We start from the raw sequence: 18,971 nt of genomic DNA, 5'->3' as shown, positions 1-18,971 counted from the left end.
GAGGAAGAGGAAGAGGAAGAAGAAGAAGAAGAAGAAGAAGAAGAAGAAGAAGAAGAAGAAGAAGAAGAAGAAGAAGAAGAAGAAGAAGAAGAAGAAACAAATGTTCAGAAACTAAAACCAGTTAGTCTAAAGAGACAAGTCTATGGAGACACTTCCTGAAGCAGCCACAGTGACAGGGAAGAGGCCAAGGAAAATTAAGGCTTCTGAAGAAGAGAGTTCTGGGAGGAATAGCAGATAGGTCCATTTGGTTCTGAGGCAAGTTCAAAGGACATCATCATTGTCTAGAGAAGAAAGGGTCTGACAGAAATGGGGGAATCCAAAGTCATTGCAGGGCTGAGAACAGGAGCAGAAGCCTAGGCAGGAGTCCAGGTAGTCAGAAGTAAAATGAGGAACTGGCCATGGCGAACTCCCAGTGAAGAGCGGAATGGAAGAAAGGACACAGCAAGCCATACACTGATGGATATGGAAGAGAGTGCAGGGAACCCTCAGGAGATGAAGGGGGCAGCAGAGGGCACACAGCACTGAGGCAGTTACCTGGGAAGAGAAAGGGCTCTGTTCTCTTACTGAATATCTTTAGAAAGAGTGTGCACACACTCTTATAGAGAAGCTTTTTCTCTATAAGCTGACAACGTTGAACATTTGTTGCAGGGACAGAAAGCAAACCAACACACCATCAAGTGAGGTCCTGCAGAACTTTTCTATGTGTAGTTAACTTCTCTCAGTTCCATGTCATCCAAATCCATCCACATTACAACGGATGAGATTTTCTTCCTTTTGGAGACTGGGTGAAACTCCATTGTGTGAGGCTGACGAGATGCTTCAACTGTTAAGAGCACTCATAGGGACCAGGGTCAGGTTCCCAGAACTCACAGTCATCTGTAACTCCAGTTTCTCTTCTGACCTCCTTATATACATAAACTAAAAATAAGCAAGTATTTTAAAAGATCCCACCACACTCACACACAATTTAAAAATCTCTTATTAAAAAATAAAATCTTTGGACTCAGGGAAGACATAAGCACCAAAGGCCCTGCATAAGCAGAGACCTTTCAAGAGCTCCAAGGACAAGCGTGGTAGGAGACCTGAGTCGTCCCACAAGACCAAAGTGATGCTGGCCACACCCAGAGAACACACAGTGTCAATGCCATAGATGTGCTATGAGTTGGGTAATTTATACAAAAATATTCTCATTTCTCACATTTAATTGGCGATACTGATGTAGAATTGTATTGCTCTGGTGAATTAGCTTCTATTTTCTTGGTACATTGTAACTTTATAGTTGATGAAAACATGAAGGATTAATACTTTCTTTGTATGATCAATAGCATTATGACTAATCTTTTAAGCGGAATCCCTTTGGATTGGGTTGAGAAATCCTGCCCTTTATCAGAGCTCTCATTTCTTTCACAGTGTTTCTCCTACTCTCCACTCCTTTTTTTTCTTTTATTTTTTTCTTAGATGTTTTATTTATTTACATTTCAAATGTTATCCCCTTTCCTAGTTTTCCCTCCAAAAATCCCCTATCCCCTCCAACCTCCCCCTGCTCCCCAACCCACCCACTCCCATTCCTGTCCCTGGCAAACCCTATACTGGGGCATAGAGCCTTCACAGGACCAAGGGCTTCTCCTCCCATTGATGACTGACTAGGCCATCCTCTGCTACATATGCAGCTAGAGCCACAAGTTCCACCATGTGTTTTCTTTGATTGGTGGTATAGTTCCAAGGAGCTCTGGAGGTATTGGTTAGTTCATATTAACATTCCTCCTATTTCTCTGACTCCTTTATTGGGGACCTTGTGCTCAGTCCAATGGATGACTGTGAGCATCCCATTCTGTATTTGCCAGGCACTCTTCCATAACTAAAGGGCTAGCTTTCCCAAGGACCTTCAGCTTTCTACTTTGTGATAGCCAGTGGCAGCCTCTTAGACAACTGGCCCTCTCTTTCTTCTGACCTAGAAAGTTCATGATGACACAGGGTCATGTCATCATGCCAGCCTTGACACTCATGGAAGTAACATAGAGTAGTTAACATTCAAACGACGCAGTACGTGGGATGCAGTGGGTACCACCCAGTCAGGATAGGTGTCTATAAGGCACAGGGTTAACCAGACCACTGCACTTCTGCCGTATGCCACTGCATGGTCCACCCCACCTAGGTCCTTCTTCCTCAAGCGAGAGAGAGCTCCCAGGAGGTCTGTTGCCTTGCTAACATCAGACCACCCTGATTCTGCAGAGCTACCCCTACAGAATCTGACTCTCAGTGTCAATACTGTTTATCAAAACTCAGAGGTCAACCTAATGGGAGAGAAGGGCATACAGCCAGGTAGTCTGAGAAACTGTAGACTATATTAGTAGTTAAAGATACAAGCTCTTTGGCCAAATATCATGAGTTTGGATCCTAGCTTCTATAACAAGCCAGGGTGGCCTCAGCAGGCCATGACTTACCTCTATTCCTTTTGTAAAAAAGGGAAGGGGAGGGCATAAAGAATTCCTCGGGTGCCTTCCTAAGGACAATTAAGAGATTGCCCAGACAACCGGGCGTGGTGGCGCACTCCTTTAATCCCAGCACTCGGGAGGCAGAGGCAGGCAGATTTCTGAGTTCGAGGCCAGCCTGGTCTACAAAGTGAGTTCCAGGACAGCCAGGGCTATACAGAGAAACCCTGTCTCGAAAAACCAAAAAAAAAAAAAAAAAAAAAAAAAAGATTGCCCAGAAAGCTCTTAGAACAGCAATTATCCCTCATTGCTGGGTCCATTATGAAGAATTACAAGATCTCTTTCTCTCCTGGAGTAGAATATAGAACTATAACACCCAATCCTGCAGGAAATGACCTCCTTAACAGAGCCTTTATCAGAGGTGTCTTAGACTAAAGAATACTATCCCTAATTTGGAACTGGATCACAAGCCTCCCTCCACGGTTACAGCTACCTGAGAGAAGGTGTCTTTGTCAGTAAAATAGAGTTGTGGTCTTCTCCAGCAGAGAACGTATTTGGGGGAAAGTGGGAAGACTAGAGAACGTATTTGGGGGAAAGTGGGAAGACTGTTTACCCCACAAACTGATGCCTCACCCACAGTGTGGAAGTTTGACATCACACTGGTCACCTTGGACACCACAGTCTCAGCCTTCTGGTATATCTTGGACAGAATCCAAAAAATCACTGACATAAAAGAATAAAGGAATTAGATGCTCTTAAGAAAATAAGAAGGAGGAGGAAGAAGAGGAGAAGGAAGAGAGAGAGAGAGAGAGAGAGAGAGAGAAGGGAGGGAGGAAGGGAGGGAGGGAGGGGGGCATCTGATCTCCCAACCCCATATAATCCCTTGTTGGATGGGCAAGGTGGCCCTTATATAATTCTAGACTTAGAAGTGACACAGGGAATCTCAAAGCAAGTTCTCTAGGGAAACTAGATGCTATCAGTAAGCTCTGGGCTTGATTTCAAGATACTGCCTAAAAAGACTAAGGTAGAAGACCCCCAACATCAACCTTGAGCTGCCATATAGACACATGTGTACCCATACACATGTGAACATGCATACACACATGGAGAAAGAGGAAGAGGAGGGATAGAGAGAGGGGAGGGGGGAAGGGGAATGTGTTTCTTACAATTTGGTGTGATTTAAAGTCATCTGGGGATTTGGGTTGTTTTTTGTTTTTTTTGTTTTGTATTTTTTTATTTGCTTGAGGTTGGTGTTTGCTTTTCAAGACAGGGTTTCTCTGTGTAGTCCTAGCTGTCCTCAAACTCATTCTGTAGCTAAGAATGGCCTCAAACTCACAGGCATCCAACTGCCTCTGCCTCCAGAGTGCTGGGAGTAAAGGCCTACACCACCACCACCTGGCCTCGCCTGGGGATTTAATGTGAACGTTCACTCAGGACTTGTCCACCAATGAGCTAAGCCTATTGTGACTTTCCTTGATCATTCGGGGTTTCCCAACATCCTTGTGTCAGTCATCACTCAATTTGTTTGTCACTGTGCCAAACATAATAGAGCTGTAAGGAGGAAAGGGTGAGTTTGTATAACATCGGAGATACCAGCCTTGGTTAATTAGTCTTATTGTTTGGGTACATCGTGGTGGAAATATGTGATGGAAAAGTTCTCTTCACCTCATGGTGCCAAGGAAGTGGGAAGAGAAGCAGGAGACGGAGAGAGGAAAAGCATAAGGGAGGCAAGCATGGACCTCTAAGCTCTCTTTAAAGGAAGGCCTCTCTCTAGTGAGCTAGCTTCCTTCTTCTAGGTCCTGCCTTCTTCTTTTTTTTTAATTTCACCTTTTTATTAGATATTTTCTTTATTTACATTTCAAATGTTATCCCTTTTCCTAGTTTCCCCTCTGAAAATCCCCTATCCCCTCCCCCTCCCCCTGCTCCCCAATCAACCCACTCCCATTCCCGGTCCTGGCATTCCCCTATACTGGAGCATAGAGCCTTCACAGGACCAAGGGCCTCTCCTCCCATTGATGACCGACTAGGCTATCCTCTGCTACCTATGCAGCTAGAGCCACAAGTTCCACCATGTGTTTTCTTTGATTGGTGGTATAGTTCCAAGGAGCTCTGGGGGTACTGCTTAATTCATATTGATGTTCCTCATATGGGGCTTCAGTCCTTTATTGGGGGCCTTGTGCTCAGTCCAGTGGATGACTGTGAGCATCCCATTCTGTATTTGCCAGGCACTCTTCCATAACTAAAGGGCTAGCTTTCCCAAGGGCCTTCAGCTTTCCACTTTGTGATAGCCCCTGGCAGCCTGTGAGCATCCAATTCTGTATTTGTCAGGCACTGGCAGAGCCTCGAAGGAGACAGCTATATCAGGCTCCTGTCAAAGGCCGTCCAAGAGCTCCATGGTCTGGGAACCAAACTTTCAACCTATACAATCTTTAAGGGACCTTCATATTGCAACTGTTACAGCCCCTAAATGAGAGAACCACTAGCTCCAGGTTAAGGAATGCAACACCAGATGTCCAAGCCACTGGAATTCAACACTTAAAGAATACCTTAATTGAACCCTCTGTAATCCCAAGCTCTTCTCTCCAATACTATATTCTCAGAATTAATGAAGTTGTGAAAGCATTAATTGTGTTTAAGCAATGCTGTCTGTATACACTGTGGCATTTCAAAAGGCATTCAGAGAAGTTTATTTTAGACTCAGCAATTTACAGCTCTCACATTGTCTCGCTATTACAGAATGAATACTTTAAAATTATGATGTGAAGACATTTAATTAACTTTTAATTGAAATGACTCCAGGAAGAAAATTATAAATAGCACATTCGTCTTCACTCTGTTTTCATTAAAAGACACAGGAAGTGATCAATGGATGGTGAACAATGAACCACGTTGCACAGAGTGTAGTCGCCCAAAGCAGACTCACAGAACTTTCTAGAATAATAAATAGTAGTGACTAGTGGAGCCATTCCCAACCAATGAGTCCAAAATAGTCAAAATGAACCACCAAGGCTCAGCTTAGCATCTAGTACATGTGAGAAATGGGCAGCACAGACTGAACTGAAGCTGCAACTCTGTAATACAGAACTTGCCTGGCAGGCACGAGGGGTTGACACCTAAGGGGGGAAAAAATCCAGAACGAGGTGAATTTTAGATACAAGTTAGTGGAATAATACATTCTGACCTCTGCCCTTCGCCTCAGAGCATACAATTTTACATCACAATATCATGAGTGGTTTCACGTTATCCAGATCTGAGGACATGGAAGGAAGAGCCTGGATCCTGCAAACTGCCATGTTGGGCTCTGGATACTGACCCCACAACAGCAAGCGCATCATTGCAGAGACTCAGCCATCAAACCTGGACGTGCTCATTTTCTTACACCCCACAAATAATTCAATAATAAATTACATTAGTTATTTCTGCCTTTGAACTATATCTGGGATCCAGCCTCTCCTCCACTCCACTATCACCCGGACTCACAACCCTCTCATCCCCCAAATGATGATTACCTGACTAGGTGTTCTCCACGCTGTGAGCTGGAACCACGCCTTGGCTTGCTCCTGCCCTCGTGTGTCCCTTTCACTCAGAGTAAGATCTCTTTGATGCTTCTCAGGCCCTTCAGCCACACACTCACCCCAGGACTTATCGTTGATGTTACCCCGACTTGAAATTTCCTTACAATGGCCTTGTGGAATGGAGCCATATGGAGTGAACTACAACCCAGAAATAGAGGGCTCACCTGTGAGAGATTATTTTTGCTTACCAGAAACAGAGGGCTCACCTGTGAGAGATTATTTTTGCTTNAGAGGGCTCACCTGTGAGAGATTATTTTTGCTTACCAGAAACAGAGGGCTCACCTGTGAGAGATTATTTTTGCTTGATCTGCAGTGGGTAAACCAATCTACTTCTAGTCCGGCCCTTTCTGGTAGGAAGACACACACCTTTGGTCTGGATCTTCGAGACAGGAAGACACACCTTTAGTCTAGACTGCACCTTTTGCTGAAGGTCTATATAAGGACATAGAAGATGGAAGCCTTTGTTCTTCGTCTGATCCTAATTCTCTGGAGTTCCAGCATTTACCGACAACCAGCTGAGACATACGGCCTTGTGAACTGAGCAACTTCGGGATTACTGAACTTTCCACTCATAGCAAGCTACTGTTGGATTAGCTGGACCGTAGCCTGGATGTGACTCTAATAAATCCCCCCCCCCAGCTTTCTAGAGAATCCTGGCTAATACACCTCTCTAGATAGCTGCATGGCGTTCTTGCCTTCTGTCCTTCTCCAGTGACGCCTCAAGTGCTACCTTTTGAATCATGACTATGAACTTTGTACTAATGACTTTCATACAAGCATAAAAAAATTCCAAGGTATCTTAAAAACTATCACAGCTGAAAAATACGTGGGTTGGTTTGAGAACAGAATGAAGGAGTCCCCTCTTTTCCTTGTTATACTTTTATATTTGACAATGGAAAAGTTAATGAAACCTCACATTATAATAACACTGAGTAGCAACCCATATTAGCTCATAGAAATCCCAGTAACCCACCCTAGTTGTAGAGTCTCCAGCTGATATGCTTTTTCAGTCTAATGTGATTGTCATAGACTAGTCTGGATGACACTGGATAGAACCTTATTTCCTTGTGGCTGGAAGTTACTAGCTCTGACTTATGACTGAGGCTTTTGTTTTTCTTGTCCCTCCTGCCACTTTGCTACTTATATGAGTCATTTCTGCTGGCTCCTTGAAACATCCAGCCAAGCTCCAAACAGTCCAGCAGGTGTATTGAATTCTCACTGAGTGCCCAAGGACATTCCACCTTCTTCAAGGCTTGAGCCATAGCCTGCCACCTACTCACATATGTGAACTGTACCAGCTGGCAGTGAGTGATCCGGCCTCACTAGAGGGCACAGTTCTCAGATTTATAGTTCAAAGTCACATCAAGTATTTCCCATGCACTAGAGGCTAGACACTCATCCTTTGTCACAAAGAAAACTCCAAATTGGCAGCAGACATCCAGCATTAGAACCAGGGATTCTGGGTTGGAGAGACAGCTCAGTGGGTAAAATCCCTTGCTGTGTGTGTATAAGGACCTGAGTTGAAAGCCACAGAGCCCACATAGAAACCAGACATCGTGCCACTCATGTCTGTGAAAACAGGGTCACCCACAGAGATGTACTAGGTGGAGACAGGGGGAGTCCTGGAAGATCCGGTCATGGTGCCTCCAGCCTGGCACACATGGGGGAAAAATGAAAAAAGAGACCTTGTCTCACACAAGGTAGAAGGCAAAGACTAACACCTGAGGTTGTCCCCATGCCCTCCACATGAGCTCCATGGCACATGGACTTCTATATGCACAGAAATGCTACACAGAGAGAGAGACAGAGGCAGAGAGAGACATAGGGAGACAGAAAGAGACAGGGACAGACAGAGAGACAAATATACAGAGGCACATAGAGAAACACAGACATGCAGAGACAGAGACATGCAGAGACAGAGAGACAGAGAGAGGGGGAGAGAAAGAGAAACAGACAGACAGAGAGACACAGATACAGAGACACAGAGAGAAACAGAGACTCAGAGACAGAGACACACGGAAACAGAATTTTAAAAGCAAAAATGAAATAAAAGAATCTTTCGAACGAGTAACTGAAGAGAGAAATGTGCTCCAGAGAGCACTACCGTGAGACCATGTAACCTGCTCTCCCATCAGCTGGAAGATACTGGCCAAATTACCTCCTCTACCAGATGAGGGGCCAGGGAAGATGGCTGATCCTGCTTCCCACATGTAAAACCTTCTACCACTGCAATCCTGAGCTCTTGCCATGTGCTAGACCCTGAACAGCTATCCCATAACGGCTCTTAGGACGTCCTCGCCACTGCAGTGATCCAGAGAGGCAGTGTCACAAAGGAAGAAGCTGACACTGGAGAGGAGCTGGAGAAGCTAAGCACAAGCTGTAGACTGAAGCGTCAGCTACGGTTGCCTGGCAGAACAGACACTCACACTAGCGCTCATCCCGCTTCCTCTTTCTGTAACCTCTGTTGCCCAGAGTGGATTGTAGAAACCTTGCACTCACAGCCCCTGTCCAGTTTGTACAGGTACTGAACAAACTCCCTCACCTAGTCAATGTCTATGTCTCAGTTCTGCTGTCTATTAAATGGGAATGTGCCTTTGGTTCGGCCCTGTGTGAATCACTCTGGCCTCTGTGGGAGGAAGGTGCAGCCGGAGCGTACTCACGTAGTCCATTGTGCTCAGAGGAGACCTGCAGGCTATGGAGCAGTAGGTTATGGTGCTGGGGCACGGGCCTGGGGTTTATGGCATAGGCTCTGTGATACACTGGTCGTGGCTCTTTAACAGAGGAGCTAAGAGGAGAATAGAGAGTAGGATGGTGTCCTGTTAAGGTCACAAGGGAAGGTGATCAAGAGAATGAAGGTGCCCTGGCTCAAGTCTCCAGCCTCCCTAAGTGAAGCAAATGCAAATGTTCCCCTTTCTCCATAGATCTCTACACTGCCCTGGAAGCCACACTACCCAAACTGCAGCCAGGTGTGGCCCTTCAAAAGGAAAAATTCTCCACAGTGAGTTAAGTGTTCTTCAGGGTGTGACTCTGAGAACTCAGCCAAACCGGTCAGCACAACTGTGGACTCCCATGCTACCACATCCGGGGACTGGAGAATAAGATAGCAGGACTGGAGAACCCAGAGTGTGTGCAGAGGATGCTGCACAGAACCTACCAGGGCTCAAAACACATCCCTAGAGTTATCGCTGAAGCAGCCATACTAAAAGATGCTTGGAAACAGGGGGCTTGAAAAAGGAAAACGGACTTGGGTTTTCATGTGACTGTAGTCTCTAAGTTGTGACTTAACCTCATGACATCTGGGTACTCATCAGACAGTGGAGCCCTCTTCTTAAGCATCCAGCGTAAAGTTAAGAGATCTCCACATGGGAAATACTCCCTGCCACAGAGTACATGAGGAGGAGGAGGAGGAGGAGGAGGAGGGTGAGGAGGAGGAGGGGGAGGAGGAGGAGGAGGAGGAGGAGGAGGAGGAAGATGTAGTATATGATGGACCGCGAACTATAAGATATAATAAATCTGTTTCTGTCAAGCTCCTCTTGGACAATGTTCTGTCACAGGAACACAGAAGGAAACGAGAACACCCTCCTCTAGTCTCTCTCAACTACCACTACCAGTGCTGGCTCAACTATGCCTATGTTATCCTCCTATACACATATGCATCCCAGGAAAGTAGAGACCTGTCCTCCAGCTCACCACTACACTCCCTTAGTCTCTAGGTCAGTATCACTTAATAAATATTTTTGAATAAGTGAATCAACTGCTTCAGGACTCAACCCCGCCTTCTCTCACTGTTAGTTATTTGTGTAAGAAATACTTGATAAATAGCAAACATTAAAACTTAACAAAACATCTTTGAGATCTAGGGTAGATTTTTGTTTGGGCTGGCTCGTCAGTGTGTTGTCATCTTGGTTTATGTTTAAACCAAGGCCCCAAAATTACAGTCTCTGATTTGCTGCCGAATAAATTTCTGACTTTAAAACAACTTTATTTCAAGCCTGATAAATGGCTTTTGTCACAAGGCAAAGTTATTAAGGAAGCAGCACTTACAGTCGCCAGGCTGGGGCTGACGCTGCTCCTTCTCAGCGTTCTGTTACCTGCATGACGGAATTGGCAGAGCTCACGGAAAGGCTCGGGGATGAGTTATATGTATTCCCTCCTGGCAGGTACGTTGTCAGAAAGACACACCACTCCCTCAACCAAAAAGCCCCCGTGTCCAAGGACCACGGCAAGCATGCTGGCACGAGCAGCCAAGCCCCTCTTGCCACTAGAAGAACTTAGCTATTAAGGGCGACTATTCCCAAGCTGGGGCCTTCGCTCGCCTTGGACTCCCTACTGTACACTCTAGCCATATTTTCCACAAGTGGCATTTTGTCAGTAATTCAGCATGCTCTCAAAGCAGGTTCTTCTGAGCTCGTGAATTACCCTCTTGGAGAGGAAAAGGACACACTATGCAAGGTACAGTCTCTGTAGCACATCTGAGGAAACAGGAAGTTTTTTTCCTCAGGCTTAACTTAAGAAGTTGACTGTAAAGAAAGCTGAGTCTCAGAGATGGTGTGAATTTTTTGATGGCCACATAGCTTAACCAAGAGTAATATCTTTATGTATGTTCAGCCATATGTCCATGAGCATATGGGGCCATTCTGGAAAATGTGCTGGTAGATGGTGTGATCCTTGGAGAACATTAAAGAGAACATTTTGCACAAGTTCAGATGATGAAGGACAGTCACTCGGCATGGTAGGTTGATGAAGTCAAAGATTATATTAAATGAAAAATGCACTACACGCTGCCAGCGTGTGTAATAGCATGTGTGTGGCTTCACAGTAAACTTTAGGAGGATAGATGTGGAGTAGAGCAGTGTGATTTTTTTCCTCTGGGCATACTGTGATCATACCATCACTGTCTTGGAGTAGAAGCTACCTTGACCTGATAGCCATGACAACCAAATAAACTGAACAATACAATGATAAATAGGTCTGTGGTGATGGTAAAGAAGCTACTGAAACTTCCTATAAAGGCGGGGGAGAGGTCCCAGAACCCTTGTCTGGGATTCTGGGCATTATTCCCACCTGCTCACCCTGCCTCAATTAGAAGTAAGCTTGAGAGATGCTAGATGGAAGTGAAAGGTTAACTAAACCTTGGCTTTAATGATTCAACCTCTGTAGAGCTGCTATCTGTGTTGTAAATCTGCTACTATCCATGTTATAAAACTATTTTCTACAATGCAAAGCCACTATCCATGTTGTAAAGTTACTGTTCACGTTGGAAAGCTACTATCCGTGGTATAAAGCTACTTTCTAAAACTCAAAGCCACAATCTGTGTTGTAAAGCTGCCATCTAAGCAGCGATGCAGCCATTCCCTGGTCACTCCCATTCTCATAGGTGCCCATCAGCCATGCTATTAAAATAATTGAGGATTTACTAAAAGTTCCCTGGTGGTAAAATTGAATTCTGACTGGCCTTACACCGGAATTCTTCCTCAAACTGCCAGCCCCCATCCTTAGACTAACAATAGATCAGTCTCAAGAAAATAAAAATTCCAGTCAGGTGCAGCTGCTAAGCCACTACAGCTCCTGGGCGTTCCAGTCTAACAAATTTAAATATTTAAATAAAATGGGCGGAGATGTTGGTGTCTCCCACCCCCACTAACCACTCCAGCAGGAATACCAGAGTGCTACCCAGTTCGCCCGGACCGCCCACCATCACCCGGATCGCCCACCATCGCAAGGACCGCCCACCATCGCGAGGACTGCCCACCATCGCGAGAACGGCCATGGCAACTTCAAAGGACTCAGGGGCATGCTGGGAACCCTTCCTAACCCTTCCTTGGACTTAAGCAAGTCCGAACAATAAAAATCCGAGCCTTGATCAGAATTCTTTGCCAAGGCCTCCATGTTTCTTTTCGCAGCCCTCTTCCTTTTCAGGAGTTCCCGCTCTCCAGTTCGGATCCAGACCACAGTGTTTCTTCAGGCAGAAACACTCACCCTTGAACCCCCTGATTCACCAACTTGATTTAAGGAGAGGAATCTCTGGCTGTTGTCCGATCTGGAGTGAAAATCATTTGTTCCCTCTACCAAAAAGATGATGCAACTGATATGCACAGAGTAGTACTTTGAGATTATATGGCTATTCTCTTTTTAATTTTAAGGACACCACAGCTGCTAAACTACTTTATATTCCCATTTACTACAAGTTTCCAGATTTCTACACTTCCTGACATTTTCATTTGTAGTTTTATTTATTTGATAATGGCCATCCTAGTGAATGTGAGCTGTCTAAACATACTTTTAATTTCTATTTCATCAATGATTAATGATTTTGAGATTTTTTTTTTCAATATGGGGAGTGGTGAATGTGTCTCTTTGAAAAGTCTCATGGGTGTGTTTTGGACAATAAGCCCTTTAATGACCAAAGCTAAGTTCTGCCAACCCATGTGGATATCCTCAAGGTTCCAAACTGCTATACATATTCCAGCTGAAATGTAGCTTCATTTCATTTCAGAATAGTTACTAAATTTGTATGTACTATACTATTTTCTTATTGTGTACATTAGACTCCATTGAAACACTGGCATACATGAAACAGTATACTCACATGAGATATATACCTAGGGAAAGATAATGTCTTACCAGGAGGTGCTTTTCTCCATACACCTTTAAAAATATAACACAATGCATTGATGTGCATTGCAGATATGTAAGCATTTTTATAGATGTGTGCCTCCTTTATGGCAGCAGAATCACACTGAAATTGTTCTTTCATGACTCGCTAATAGCCAGAGATGTGCCAGTGGGACTTCCTCTGGAGACCCGGGTTAGCTGGACCAAACATGCAGCAATCTTGCAGGAAGATGATGCTGGACAGCTTCCCGGGCCTGGTCTTAATTAAGAACCTCAGTTCTGCAACATCAGAAGTTGTCTCAAGTGTGGATTTATCTTTCCCTCTATAACTCTCTTGAGAACCCTTTTCCAGGGAAACTGAATGGGCATTTGCGAGTTTGGAAACGTAAACTGACAATGAATGAAGTCCTATATTCATAACCCACAGGAAAAGGGACTGCAAAATCCTACCTTCTAAGGACTATATGGCCATAACAATCATCAACTCACATCAGCTACACCTCCTGGCACTGAGCCTTCACAAGACTATCCTAGCCAATGGCCAGCTGTGGATATGATTCAGGGGCAGAGATACGGGTACAGGGGCATGGAGCACTACCATTTACTGCTACACCACTGCCAAATAATATTTTGGGAGTAGAATTCAAATACATACCCACTGGTGAGCACACCAGGCTCCAATGCATAATTCCAAACCTATGGTCACACAGATGGGCCTCATTAAACTCAGTGAAAGAAAAAGAAGTCACAAATGTGGGAAACGTATTTGTAAGAAAGAAGGTGGCTAGGAGAGGTGAAGGGAGATGAGAGGGTAGGAAAAAGAATAAGCAGAATGCATTGTATATGTCTATGAAATTCTCATGGAAAAAAAGTTTATTGTTAAGAAAAAAACAAAGAAATCCCAGATAAATAATTCAATTATATACCTCTGTGTCTTTAAATAAAGCAAGAACAAGACCATAAACAAAAAGAAATCATAGAGGTCAGGACAGAAATTTAAGAAATAGGAGCAAAGATAGCAATATGAGAATCAGTTAAACAAAGAGCTGGTTAGATAAATGACAAACTTTTAATGAAACAAACAAAAGAGACAGAGAAGATCCAATCTTTAAAAATTAAAAATTAAAAATGAGATACTAGAGTAATCATCAATGAAAGTTAAAAGATGGTTGGGAGATACTTTGAAAACCTACATTCTAACAAATTAGAAATGTGGAAGAAATGAATAAATTTCTATATACATATGACCAAAATTAAATAATAAAAAAGTTAAATATATACATGATGAGCAATGATATTGAAGCAGCAATCAACAATCTTGGATTTTAGAGAAACCATGAGCCAGATGGGTTCATCATGGTTGACTCAATGGTGCCTAACAGAACTAAGCAATACTTCTTGAGATGATCCATAAAATAAAGGTGGAAGAATCATTATCAAATTCACAGAAATTATATAAGCCTGACACCAAAACAAATAAGATAACAGCAACAAAATAACAATTATCAATAAACACTGCTCATTGATATCTCTGAACATCAATACTTTCAATTTCCCAATAAAAAGATGCAGACTAACAGAATGGATGAGAAAACAGAATCCATTTTTTCTGTGCTATCAAGGATAAAACATTCAGGATAAAAAAAAAATGTGAAAAGATACTTTAAGAAACTGGGCCAGATATCAGATATATATATAAAAAAAAAACCTAATCAGAAGAGATAGGGGAAGGCAGTCACTAAATACTCATCAAAGGGAAAATCCAAGAGGAAATTACAAATCTTGACATCTATGCAACAAAGACAAAGGCACTCAAGTTCATAAAACAAACACTACTACAGCTCAAGTCACGTATTGACCCTCAATCACTGGTAGTCTGACACCTCAGTACCCTCCTCTCAACAATAGACAGGTCATCCAGACAAAACCAAAACCAAATGGACCTAACAGATATTACAGGAGAGTTCACCCAAACACAAAAGGATATATCTTCTTCCCAGTACCTCATGGAACTTTCTCCAAAACTGACCAGCACTTGGGAGGCAGAGGCAGGAAGATTTCTGAGTTTGAGGCCAGCCTGGTCTACAGAGTGAGTTCCAGGACAGCCAGGACTTTACAGAGAAACCCTGTCTCGAAAAAAAAAAAAAAAACCAAAAAGACAAAAAAACAAAAAGCAAACAAACAAAAAAGAGCCATTTGAGAGATAGCGTGATAACCTAATACAGTTAAAGCTTCATAAAATATACACATATGTGAGGGTGATATAAATGAAATTGCCAAATAACAGGAAAAACAGAGCCCCAGTTTGTAATGTCTTGTCACTAAATGAAGTTCCAGTACCAGGAATGAGTTACATCTAATTGCATTGTTGACCAAAAGGGCCCTATAGGTTTCCCAAAAAACTCAGGCTGCTGCCAAGACTAAATAGGCTGATTTCCACAAACTAATAGCAAGGCCCTATCTGTTACTACTGAAGATAACACCTAACACAACTCATTGAACATGAAGAAGTTAAACTGGTGCCAACTTAGTCTTCACCCCTACGTGCTAGCATATAGGGTACAGGGAGGTATTGTAAATGCTCCAAAGGAGAAACACCAAACATAAACACCAAGCCAGCCACAAACCTTTGATCTACAAAGGTGTCCTGCCTGAAAGTCATGCTAGAGTAATAAAGCCACAAAATTTGTCGAGTAACCTCCCAATATCTGATTTGACTTAAGACCCACTCCTAATAATGATTTGTTAAAAATGGTTTCTAATGACATTCTGATATATTCATAGATTAGTGCCTTGCTTATCCGTCATCAGAAAAGCTTCCTCCTACCACAGATGGGTACAAACACAGAGATCCACAGTGAGACATTATGCAGAGAATAAGAGAGCTTACAATGCTCATCCCTAAACAGGGTGTCTCCTCCAAATCTCCCCCCTCCAACCTCGGGGTTCAGGGAACCCTATAGAAGAGGATGCAGAGAGTCTAAGAGCCAGAGGGGATGCGGACACCAAGAACACATAGTCCTCTACATCGACAGGATTGATGCTCAAGTGAATTTATAGAGCCTGCAACAGTATGCACAGTCCCATCACCCTACTGGGTACTAAAGCTAAAAGGAGAAATGGACACATGCCTCCATCCTTAACCCAGAACATTTCTCCAACTGATAACCACTTGCAAATGAAAATTTAGTTTACTCCAAGGGGTTCTCGCTGGAGAAACAAACTGCTTGTAAAAGTAGGCTGCATGCCCTTCAGTAGACAGCCAACCGAAAAGGAACTCAGTAGAATCTCATCACAATATCATTCCAGGGCTTTTCTTTTCCTCTTATTTTTATCTTATCATTTGTCTTTATTTTAGTTATATGTATTTTCTCTCTATCTTGGCCCTATAGGTCCTTTGTGTATATATCATGGCTTCCAGTCTGGTGTCATTACAGGAATCCTGGGTGTGGAAACAAGTGGGTCTCTGTCTGTGTCTGATCCCTCTGCCTTTCCTGGGACCTTTCTCCTTCTGTTTGTTTTGTCCTGTTCTGATATGTTGGGTTTTGTTTTTTCATTTTATATCATCTTATATTATCTTATCTTACCTTATCTTATATTATAACCCATTGGAAGTCTGTTTTTTTTTTTCCTACTGGGAAACAGAAATAGGGTAGATCCAGATTGGAGGGGAGGAGCCGAGGAATTGGGAGAGGAGGGAGGAACCAGTATTAGGTTATGTTATGTGAGGAAAAAGATATCTTCAATAAAAGGGAAAAAGAAATGTATGATTGGAAAGAAAGAACTATATACAAATATTTGTACACATAATATGTGTGTTATAGAAAATTCTAGGTAGTTAATGGTATGACCTGTTATGGCTTTTTCTGACACCCTTAGTGTTATCTTACCCTCCTTATTTTGTGCTTACTTCCTTACCCATCCCTAATGAGCTTCTTCTTTCCCTGACCAGCAGAGAATAGACTCCAGCAACTGTCCTCTGAGTACCACACACATGCCCTCACATGTATACACACAAATATTTAAATGTAAAATCTGATTCTTTACATAATAAACCTTCCACTGAAATAAGAAGTTTGACATTTTCATCAAACAGAAAACTCAGTACTGTGGATATGTCAATTTACTTCAATAGTCTTCATACTCAATATTCCAAATCAAATTCCTAAGGCATTGCTTGAGAATTTCAAGAGCTGATTCATGATTTTTATTAAAAATCCTCAAGAATCTCTATGGAGATTTTGAAGATAGTAAAAATAATTCAGGAATTTCTTCCTTTTCAGTGGTGGGTACTGAACCCAGATCTTGTGATGCTAGGCAAGTGCTTGACCAATGATCCCCATACTCGTGATCAGATTCATGGGTCTTTACAAAGTACTGCTAAGATATCAAGACACATTATAAAGTTACTGTAAGAAAAGCAAAATAGTAAAGATACAAAGTTAAATGAATGAAACGGACTGGAAAGTCAATGGCCAGCACACGCCTAAGCAAGCAATTATTCTGAATAAAAAAAAGTTTGGTATTTAATAATGGTAGATCAATTAGATACCCATATTAGGGTGGGGGTGGGCACAACCTTGAATTCTATTTCACACAGATATATAAATCAATTCCTAACAAACCATGAACCTAATTACAAAACAGAAAAATAAATCTATGTGCTAATATATGAGAATCTTTATGGCTTCGGGTAAGCAAAGATTTCTTCATCTAGATATAAAAGAAAAGCCTTCGACATAAGGAAAAGACTGACAAACCAATTTGGCTAGATAAGAACCTGTATTCATCAATGCCAATGTCTGACAAAGAAAACAAAGCTTCATGCATTTCTAAATACTGTTTATAGCTGATAAGAATTAGCATCCATAAAATGTAAAATACTTTATAACTTAATAAAAGAAAGATAAATATGATAAAATGAAGGGCAAATGATTTTTAAAAACTCAACACAAAAGAGAACATTTTAGTGGCAAAATAATATAGTAAATAATGTTCAGTAGTAACAACTATCAAGAAGGTGTAAATTAATGCTATGATTAATGCTCATCATATATTCACCAAAAAAGCCAAAATTTAAAAACATACAAGTATTGATGAAAGTGTCAGCAGCTTCAGATTTGAGTGTGAAGTAATACAGTCACTTTGAAAAACTAGGAGTATCTACTCAACACTATACACATACCCTATGACTTGCAATTTTAAGCATGCAGCTAACACAAACTCATACGAAAGACATACAAATATATTTATACAGTGTATTGTTTATAATTACAAAAAAGTGGAAGAAATTTAAAGGTCCATCAATGATAGCACAGAAAATAATACCATAGTCCTAAGATGAATATTTAAAAACAGAGAGTATAAGCTTTCTAACTATACACCAAGACATGGGTAATATTCTACCAGATTGAGAAGAGACAGAAAAGATGAAATAATATACACATAACACATTAAAAAACAAGCAAAACTAGCCCACAGAGACAGAAGCCATAGAAAAATTATTTTAAAGAGATGATGAAGTGGAGGGAATCTAATGGAAGATTCTAGATTGTTGACAACTGCAGTAGTTCTTGAGCCAAATGATGTTTACTTGGCTGTGCTCACTCTGCAAAAATTTATCCATTTATAATTTAAAATGTATCAAAGAAAAAAAGCATAAAAAATAAGACTCTGGGGAGATAAGTAAAGTGTATATAAAGAAAGCATGGGACCTCAGCTTGAATTGCCAACATTTGCATAAGAGCCACTCAGCATTGCAAATCAGTGATCCCAGCACTGGGGAAGCAGAGACAGGAGGCTCCACAGGGTTTGCAGACCAGCCAGCCTAGCTCAGTCTCTTGAATTCCAGTTTGGCTTAAAGGTAAGACAGAGGACCAGTGAGATGACTCAGCGGGTAAAAGCATTCCCCAGCAAGCTGTCAATCCCAGAGTACCCTCAAATATGCAGCCACATGTAACACACACACACACACACACACACACCATGAGAATATACACACCCTCACACACATCACTAAATAAATAAATATTGTTTTAAAAATGGAGAGCAATTGAGGAAGATACCACATGTCAGTCTCTGGCCTCCACATTCACCTGAATGCATATCTGTGCACCCACATGCAGTAAAACATAAACAAAAAAAAATATTGAAAAAGAAAAGAGGAAGCTGGAGAGATGGTTCAGTGGTTACAGCCCTGACTGCTTCTCCAGAGGTCCTGAGTTCAGTTTCCATCAACCATATGGTGGCTCACAACCATCTGTAATAGGATCCCATGCCCGAAAGAAAGAAAGAAAGAAAGAAAGAAAGAAAGAAAGAAAGAAAGAAAGAAAGAAAGAAAGAAAGAAAG

General features: G+C 42.2%; 1 pseudogene; it reads left to right on the top strand.

Moving 5' to 3' along the window:
- Positions 1-18,971, top strand: part of LOC110320801 — a 74,496-nt pseudogene that overhangs the window by 1,985 nt on the left and 53,540 nt on the right.

This window comes from Mus pahari, chromosome 4 (genome assembly GCF_900095145.1).
Source record: "Mus pahari chromosome 4, PAHARI_EIJ_v1.1, whole genome shotgun sequence".
NCBI classification, from domain to species: Eukaryota; Metazoa; Chordata; class Mammalia; order Rodentia; family Muridae; genus Mus; species Mus pahari.
This window is presented reverse-complemented; position numbering and strand designations above follow the sequence as displayed.